Here is a 9,942-nt window from a genome sequence, read left to right on the forward strand (position 1 = left end):
TTCCTTGCATAGGTAATAGGATGTCCCTATTGCATAAGTACACCCATAGCAAACTCTGAGTCATAAGTGTGTACCTCAAATGGCTTGCTATGCTCAAGCAATACTTCAAATTCTATGCCCATTGCCATGAGTGATCCTTCTTGAGGAGTTCAGTCGAGTCAAGGGTGTTGACTACAACTTTAGTAGAAATAACACTTGATAAAACATAGATAATAGTTTACTAAATTAGGAATTAATTTTAGCTTTGTAACCTTGGTGGTTGAAGTTCCCACTGTAGAATCTATGGACAACAAACTCCACCTCTTGTTGGACAAATGAGCATTTCTCCCACTTCACATACAACTCATTCCTACATAGCACTTGGAAGATTTGCTTGATATATTGCACATAATATTAAAGAGTTGTGGTATACACTAAAACATCATCCAAGTAGACTACCACAAAGCGGTCAAGAAAGGTGGGAAAGAACTAAAGGAATAACTAAGATTAAAAGGCATATTACCTTGTTCTAGATGTTGTCTTGGCCTTTAAAGCACAGAATGAAACGTAGTGGAAAATAGAAAACACAATTGCAAACATAAGTAAGATTTATTTGATTTGGAGTCTGTGACGACTCATACTCCAAGACCCACGATCGTTGATCGCTTTCATTGGGAAACCACTATAGATTCAAAAAGTTACAAGAATGATTACACTTTGAATACAAGTAACTTAACAAAAATAATACCAATGACCTGGAAAGATGGATCTTTTGCGTAGTTGTCGTTGGAGTAAAGTTACAGTGTCCTAGAGATCTTTTCAGAGCAATGTGCAGAAGCTGAAGATGCTTAGAAATCGTTGTTCTAAAGTGTTGAGTCGAGACCTCCTTTTATAGCCAAGTTGAGCCTGTCACACCCTAAAGGAGTCCCTGCCAGAATAAAATCTGACAACATCTCCCCTATATCGGTGACAATCTGAAGCATGAATACATCACAAACAAATACATCAACACACACGGCTGGAATATACATAACCACGCAGTTATATATATATTAAACATCCCACATGATTGTACTACAAACACAACCACGCAGTTATATATAAAACAACCCACTCGGTTGTACTAAAAATACAACGAAAACTAAACGAGAAGCTCATACAACCAAAACAACTCAATGTGTCCCGACACGACTTAAACACAAATACAACACCAAAATCAATGGGAAAATAGCCGCATGGCTAAACACCAATACAATGCTAAAACATCAAAGAATATATATAAAAGAAATCAAAAGCGAAGTAAAATCGTCTTCTGATGTGACGAGGGACCGGCAGACAGGATACCTCCAAGCAATTGCTTAATCATCTACCTGTAATAGGAATAATGCAACGAGGTGAGTTCAACAACTCAACGGGTATCAATCTAACATGCATAGTAAGAAATAGCTACCAATAATAATCATGGAGTATAGTCTCCTGCCTAATAACATGAAATGCAAAACTGGATAAGGGGAGAAGAACTGTACTCATCGGAGTCTCCTATCATGACATAAGGGTGGGAATCACACCAATAGATGCAAGGTCGTTAAACCAAATGCATCATATGTCATGTATGCATGTCAATCATATGTAACTACCAAAATACAACATACATAATGCAACAAGCACAAACAATAAATGCAATTCATACATATGATGCAAAAATGACATGGTCACCCTTGACGCCAATCAGCCATCTCACACACGATAGTGAGACCGAATGGGTAGAGCTATGACAACTGTGCAGTCTGCTATCACTACTTCTGAGTGACCGAGTGGACAAGATGCTGTCGGAGTACACCTAACCTCCTATCCCAAATCATAAGTGGGAGAGCTCAATGCTCTCATCTTCCTGAGACAGTCTAGAGGAGGGATCCCTATCGTGCTACCACGCTGTGTCACGCTACCCATGAGTGGACCAGCGAAGCACTGACAGAGCAAACTACCACACACCCTACTTGATATACCACTAACCCATGAGTGGTTGTGTGTACAGATTCATGTAACTAGCGATGTGCTCAACAATAATGGAGTCGACAATCGCTCAACATGCAATCATGCAAAATGGTGCATGACACTAAGCATGTAAATCTTGAAAATACCAACCTTCCCTTAATGTGTACCAAAAGGAAACCAAGTTCATAACAATGATCTAGGTACATATGCCAGAAAATAAACCTAGGTACACATACAAAGAAATAAACCTAGGTACACATGGCAGGTAATAAAGCTAGGTACATATGTCAAGTAATAAATCTAGGTACACATGCCAGAAAATAAACATAGGTACACAGGCAAAGAAATAAACCTAGGTACACATGGCAAGAAATAAGAGAACATAAGCATGAATACACAATAGATAATAATAAGGGCAAACTACTGGTATCAAGTAGTGACATACTAAGCAGATATAAACATAACCATTACTACTAGTTATAACCTACTAGCATATCAGAATGACAATATCTAAAGAGATAAGTCAAAGGTACCCGCCTTTATATAGTTCATCCTAACTATCTCCACATTGAGACGCTCGTCTCAAATTAAAGTCCTGCAAATCCATGACATATAGATTTAGCTAATTATATATAAATTAAATAGCTAAATCAAATATTTAAACCTATCTAGGGTAACTACAAATCGAATATGATCCTCGATTAACCACCAAAATCAGAGTTAAGCTAGTTTAACCTCTTAAATTAGGTTTAGTCTCCTTAATTAACTATAATCATTCCACAACCTAATTAGATTGGGTTTATACATGCATATATCCAAAACTCACGCAAATCCATCCATTAATCCATCCAATGCAACATAATCAATTAACCAATCACCATCATCACCCAATTAACCAACTCATATCACTAATCATTCCACAATCCAAATGTTTAAACTAAACATAGAGCAATGCCAACTACTCACCACTAGTCATGATATCAACCTAATGATTCTATTAACAATTATGTACTCCTCAATGACAATCTATCCACATGATAATCACACTCAAACTGAAATCCACTCAAGCAACAGACCATAAATAAATAGAATTAGGACACTCTAACCATTTCACAACTAAAAATCAAATCTAGTTCATATACAAAATTACCTTCTCAACTTACCCAAATCCGATTCACCGCTTGACAAAGAAATCCAATCACCGCAGCAATAGGAGTAAAACTCCCCCCCCCCCCAGATCCGATAAGACAATGGTGTCACAACGATGACCGGAGCTAGGTGTAGGTGCTGCCCTCCAAATCAAACAACCCTAAATCAACATAGATCATAGACCAACAAAGATTAGGTTAAGGGATTCGTTACCCATTGTTTCCTCTTCTTCTCTAGTGGTTTTTCATTGCTCCAGCAGCAACTCATGGCGATCGGTGACTCTCACTCAAATGGTGGTTGATGTGGTGTCGCGCCGAGGCAAAGAAGAGAGGCAACAGATCCACACCATCAATGAGACGTAGCGGAGGAGAGGTCGACGGCAATGTGGAGCTTGCGGCCTCTAGCTCATGGCCCAAAAGGATAATCGACAACGAGGATGCAACTACGAAAATCGCAAGAGGAAGAAGGGGGTGACAGTGGCTCTACACCGTCAATGGCCGGATCAAGTGTCGCCAGTGCGTTCAAGTGGTGGTGTTAGCAGTCGGGCAGTCATCGGGCGATCGAGGCTCATGAGAGTGAATGGTCGTGGCTACGATAAGAAGCTATGGCATGGGTTGGAAAGGGAAAACGGTGACTGACTGGTGGTGGCTCCAGTGAAGGGCGGGATGGAGTTGTGCCGGCGACGAAGAGGGATCGGGTGGAGAGGAAACAAAGTCGCGATGGAGAAGGGAGAGGGTCGGCGGTGGCTCGGCCTCGCGAGAGAGAAGAAGTCGTGAGGGGCTCAGGAAAGGTCGGCGATGAATAGGGGAGGAGGAGAGGTCGGGTGGCTTGGCGTCGCACGCGAGAGAGGGGAGGCGGAGACAGCGTCAGGTGAGGGAGGAAGGCGCGAGTGAGGTTAGGGCACGGGAGAAAAAAAAGGAAATAAGGAAAATAAAATAAAAGAAAAATTACCTTAGATATCTTTAATTAAACCTAAGGTTAATTCCTCAATCAACTCTTACTTTTAGGTATTTCAAACAGGTTCTTCCCAAACCTACAAATTCATCCTCATAACATACGTCATACGAGCTTCGAAAAATTTCTCAAAAATTTCTAAAAATTCCAATAAAATTATTTCCTCAAATAACCTTATTATTTAATTATTATTTGTTTAGTATTTTACAGAGCTTGATCCAGATCCATCATGGGATCAGGTTTGACTCAAGTTTGATCGGTCGATCGATCCCCCAGATCTGCAGTCAACCGATCATGCCTGAATCGGTTTTTCTTTCCATCCAGATTCTGCCACTTCAGATGAGTCTTCATTCAGTCAATCGATCCTATCGTTCGATCAACCGATCCTCCATTGCTCCTTAGCTTATCTGGTCCGATCAACCTGGCGCGATCAACCCTCTTCTTATCCACTAATTGGTCGACTGAACTCGACGTTAAGTTGATCGATCCTTGGTCAAAACTAAGCCATAAGCTTATCTAATCTCTAGGATTTGATCGACCGATTTAGAGATTTGGTCGATCGATTAAGGTTGCAAAATTTAACCTGCAAAATGTTAGTTATCTACAAAATAAAGTTAGAATAATAACATGTAAAGATAAGTTTTGACAACCTTCAGACTGTCTGATCCTAACTTTGAGTTTTGCTAAAACTTTAGGTCGGACCGACGCCTACTATTCCCTCTTCGGGGAATGCATCCTTGATGTGCATAGATTGTATACACTTGTTTAGCATGTTTTGACGCACATTCACATACTTTGTACATGCTTTATCTACGTATTTTCATACTTCCAGTTTTCCTTTTAACATATTTACTCTTTTTGTTTGGAGATCTGCTTTTGTGTATTTTTTGTACACAGGAGTCAAATTTGGTGAAGGTTTCATGTTCAATGCCAAATCTGCAAGCGAAGCAAAGGAGGAAGGCATCATTCTTGTACCTCACACGGCCCTGCCATGGGGGGTTGCCCATGCCATGTAGCTGTAGCAGAAAAGGAAGTGGCCATGGCCGTGTGAACCTCACACCGCCGTGCCAAGATTTGAAGCTAAATGGAGCCAGGTCGTGTACACCACACGACCATGTGAGATTTCTAGAGACCAGGAAGGCCCTGGCCGTGTACACCACACGACCGTGCAGGGTTTCCAGTGAGCAAGAGGGCTCTGGCCATGTACACCACACGACCGTGCTAGGTTTCCAGAGGCAGAAGCAGTCCAGGTCGTATAGATCTACACGGGTGTGGCAAGGGTGGGGTCATGGAAGGTGCATGTCACGGCCGTGTATCACACACGGTCGTGTGAAGTAGGCAGAGAGGGAAATGGAGCAGGCCGTGTGAACCTCACACGGCCGTGTCTCGGGGCCGTGTGGTGCCCGAACCTCACCTCTACATAAAGCCTCCTTCAAGATTTGAAAAGGGGTCTTATCCCTTTTGGGGGGAATTCAAGATTTGGGTGTTCCTCCACCTTCTTGGAGGGATTTCCAGCGAATCTAGGGCGGATCTTCAATGTTTCGACTCCGAGGAAGGTGGATTGGATCCGAAGATGACTCTTCATCGTAGATAGGCTTTTCTTCCCTTTCTTTCTTGGATTTGGGGATCAAGATGCTTGTCTTTTCCTTATCTTTGGAATTCTTTCCTTTTTCCATGGATTAGATATCTTGTTCTAGGATGGAGGGACTATTTGTAATGGATGATTTGATGTAAAACTCTTGTGCATTTGCCTAATTCCTATTTATATGATTTTGCCCTGTTTGTATCTATTCTTTCTTGTGTGGATTGTTGTGATTAGGGCTTAATTATTATGCTTGATTGAATGTTTGGATATCTTGTGGATCTTGTAGAAGTAATCCCTCATTCGATTTTTCGAGGGACGTTCGTGACAGGAACATGCCCGTGTAAGGACGTTTGAGGGGTAATCTTGAAGGCGAAATTAGGTATTTCAAGAGGGTAGGATAGATTGTATGTGTTTATGTATTATGTCTTGATGCGGTTGAGAAGTGATGAATTCTATGTTGATTTTCCGAGGGACGCACGTGACAGGCAAGCTCGTGTAAGGACAACATAGATTCATTTCTAATTGATCACGTTCAGATATATTTCAGTCCTAGGTCGATTGTCTATTGCAAGAGGAAACTGACAACCTTCTACAAATGATGGGAAATTAAGGAATAAGATTTGGTAGATCATTACATTGAATAACATTACAAAGAAACCAAAACTCCTAGAACATACCTTTACCATTGCCCTTATTCTTATTTCTTATTCTTTCATTTCTTTGTTTACTTTTCATAGTTACACTTAGATTCTGTAAATCAATTGATTTGTTGTTTAACTAACTCGCGTTGAGACATCTTTAGTGCTTATTCCAGTCCCTATGGATTCGATATCTTTTATTATTACTTACGACATATCTGTACACTTACGGAGGTCAACAATCGTCACCTGCTCCTCTAAGGAGAGTTTACTTTTTTTCAAACCGGTCCTCTATACGATTTGGACTTTTGCTTAACATCTGAGACTTCATGACTTTTTCTTAGCATCCGAAACTTCAAGACTTTTTCGCTGGACATTTGATCCCCTACTTATTCAGTCTTTCACTTGGTGTCCGCGACCCCTAGGATTTTCACCTAGAGTCCTCGACTCTAGGATTTTGCCTAATGTCCTTGACCTACCAAGACTCTATCTAGTCCTTCAGACCAAGACTTCGTTGTCTAACCACAGCTAGGACTTTCCATAACTTAGGGTTACCTCCCCCTAGGACCTAGGGTTACCTTCCCTTAGGATTTTCACCTACCTAGAATCCACTAGGACTTTTTCCTAAGTACACTTAGGACTTTCCCGCAAGCTTAATCACACTTGTTATATCACAAGAAATCTTAACTTTTGAATCTTTTGTCATAATCAAAACTCAAGTTCGATTGTCTGATGCTCCCTGCACTAATAATGTTCCTCCTTTTTGATTATGACAACTTGATTCAAAAGTTAAGTAAAACATATAGCATCACATAGCCAAAATGGTACATATAGCAAAAGTTAAGAGATTCATTCATAAAAAAAAGAATTAACTTAGCTCCCCCTTAATCCCTTAACTTTCTCTCCTCCTTAACTTTTGAATATTCTTTAAGAAATTCCTTCATAAAGAAAAGAATTAACTTAGCTGTCCCTTAATCCTTTAACTTTCTCTCTTCCTTAATTTTTGAATATTCTCTCTCTCTTTGACATATATCAAAAACAATTTAAAGAGGAAAACACTTAATTTCAAATTTATAGTTTTTTAAATACTTTGAGACAGACTTTGACTTTGAGATAGTATAATTTTGTATCGACAAACTTTTTAAAAGAGGAGAGTTAAAAATAATTTCAAAAAAATTATGTTTTGAAAGTACATAACATTTTTGTAAAAGTCTTGAAGAAGAACTTAACTTTTGAAAATATTTCATTTTTGAAAGATATCATTTTAAAGATTTAGTATCTTTGAAATTATAATTAAAGGCTTTGAAAAAAAATTAGCTTTTTCCTTAAAAGCTTAGCTAAATTCTTAGATTTGAAAGACACTTTGTCAAGTACTTAGCTTTCTAAAAAAAATTCAAACAAACTTAGTTAAGTGAAAGATTCCACAGAAAACTTATTTAATCTTTTTGAAAAGATTTCATAAAAACTTAAAATAAACCTTTTCAAAAATTTATTTTTCCAAAAACTATTTAAACTTGTTTAAAAAAATTTAAGGTTATTTTTTAAAAATAGTTAAACTTTCAAAAATAGTTAAATCAAAGAAAAACTTAACTTCCTTTTGAAAAATACTTTGACATTTGAAAATAAGTTAACTCCCTTTTTCTCCCCCTTGATTAATGCCCCCCCTCAAAAAATTTAGGTAACTTATTTAAGTTTAAAAATCCTAGAGTCCAAACAAAAAAAAAAAATCAAGGACATGTCCAAGAAAAAAAATTAAGGACATATTTAACATAATCATTTATTTTCCTGATTTTCTATCTCACCCTTTCTAAGTTGTCAAACATGTTAAGCTTATGAATTTATGTGAGATGAAGTTAATTTAATTTTAAAGTTGATTTTGAGTTTCAGAACATTATCTCTGAATTTTAAATTTTAGAATATTTAAGATTGAATTTTGAAAATATTTAAATTTTGAAAATAGTTAAGATTAAACTTAAATTTTAGTCTTAAAAAAAAATTTGAAAGATATTTTAGTCTGAATTAATTTAAAATTTGAATATTAATTACGATTTTAAAATTAATTAAAGTTTTAAAATTAATTAAAAATTTTAAATTAATTAACATTTTGAAATTAATTAAAGTTTCAAAATTCATTAAAGTTTTGAAATTAATTAACATTTTAAAATTAATTAAGATTTTAAAATTAATTTTGAATTTGAATGGTTTGAATTGGGTTAGACTAATTCTCAATTTAAACCTAAATCCATCTCACCCTTTCTAGATTTTCAATCAGAGAATCTTATGAGTTTTGTGAGATGGTTAATTTAATCTTTAATTTAAATTCAAATTTAAAGATTAATTTATATTTGAGTTAGACTAAGATTTGACAGTTAGTCAATTAAATATTCATTTCAATAAGTGGCTTCCAGGCTGTGGCGAGGTACTAGACATTCTTTGATATTAGTTGCAATAACCACTTCTAGACAAAACCTTTTAAAGAAATTAAATATTTAATTTTCATTTTGAGAATCCTTGGTCTAATTAAACAAGTGTCGATCAAGTCTAAGTCCTTATCTATCCATTCTAAGCAATTAGTAATCATGAATGACATTTATTAGCATATGCATGGTCATGGTAATTATGTATGGATCAACCAAGTCAAGCAATTATTGGTTAATTTTAGGTTACAAGTTTAAGTTAACTTTTTAAGTTGAGTTTTAAGTTTAAGTTATTAATTTATGGTTTGTTGATTAGTTTTATAATTAAAAATCACTTGATTATACCTTGGTTTATAGAGTTTAAGTTTTACCTTAGACTTATAACCTAAGTCTAGATTTTGTGAATTGGTTAAGTTATTAAAAATCTTTTCTAATTTATCAATTTTATCTTTTAAAATATTATTTTATTTTACTAATTTTCTAAAAGTTAATTTCTTATTTTTATTAAATAATTTTGAGTTATTCTTATTTAGATTTGAATCAACTTAATTCATTGCATTATTAGCATGTGTATCTAATTTTTGATAGAAATCTAAACTAGAGCAACTAGGATTAGTTAGAGTATCGATATGTGTTGTAAAAATTAGATTTTTATGTAATGTAAATTTACTAACCTTGATTTCTCCCCCTTGATTCTTGGGTCTTCTTTCTGGGCATTGACTTTAGTAGTGATCCATCCATTTGCACTTGAAGCATTCAATATGCCCCTTCCCTTTCCGGGCTCCTGACATCGATTTCTCCTTCTCCTCCGGTTGTGTCGTCTGAATCTTATGAGTAGGGCACTGGTTTTTGTGGTGCCCTCTCTCCCTACACTTAAAACAAGTTATGTGAAATTTAAAATTTAAATTTACAATTTTACCTTTTAGATCCATGATAGGATTCTCCCCCTTGACTGTTGCTATCTCGAATTCAAACTCATATTCAGCTATCTCTTCCTTGGCCACTAGTGGTATGAAATTGGTCTGATCCGATTCTTCTAAGTCTGGTTCAGAGTTTGACTCTAGGGATTCATACTCGGAGTCAAACTCAGGTTCAACTTGGTCTTCTGGTTTGATGGGATCTCATGAAGCTCGATCAATTTTTTCCAAAGCTCCTTAGCATTGTAGAACTTTCCAACTCGATCAAGCTCTTTATTTGTTAGTCCGCATAGAAGAGTACATGTCAC

The 9,942-nt window shown here is 36.6% G+C and overlaps 1 long non-coding RNA gene across 1 annotated transcript; it reads right to left on the reverse strand.

The window, feature by feature from the left end:
- Nucleotides 1-790: 790 nt before the first annotated feature.
- On the reverse strand, nt 791-4,022 carry LOC122031952. The gene is made up of 3 exons (XR_006125906.1): nt 3,337-4,022; nt 3,138-3,261; nt 791-1,349 (listed from the first exon to the last, which is right to left on the reverse strand). It is a non-coding gene; the product is annotated as an uncharacterized LOC122031952 (long non-coding RNA).
- Nucleotides 4,023-9,942: the final 5,920 nt, after the last annotated feature.

Source organism: Zingiber officinale, chromosome 11A (assembly GCF_018446385.1).
Source record: "Zingiber officinale cultivar Zhangliang chromosome 11A, Zo_v1.1, whole genome shotgun sequence".
In the NCBI taxonomy this organism is placed as follows: domain Eukaryota; kingdom Viridiplantae; phylum Streptophyta; class Magnoliopsida; order Zingiberales; family Zingiberaceae; genus Zingiber; species Zingiber officinale.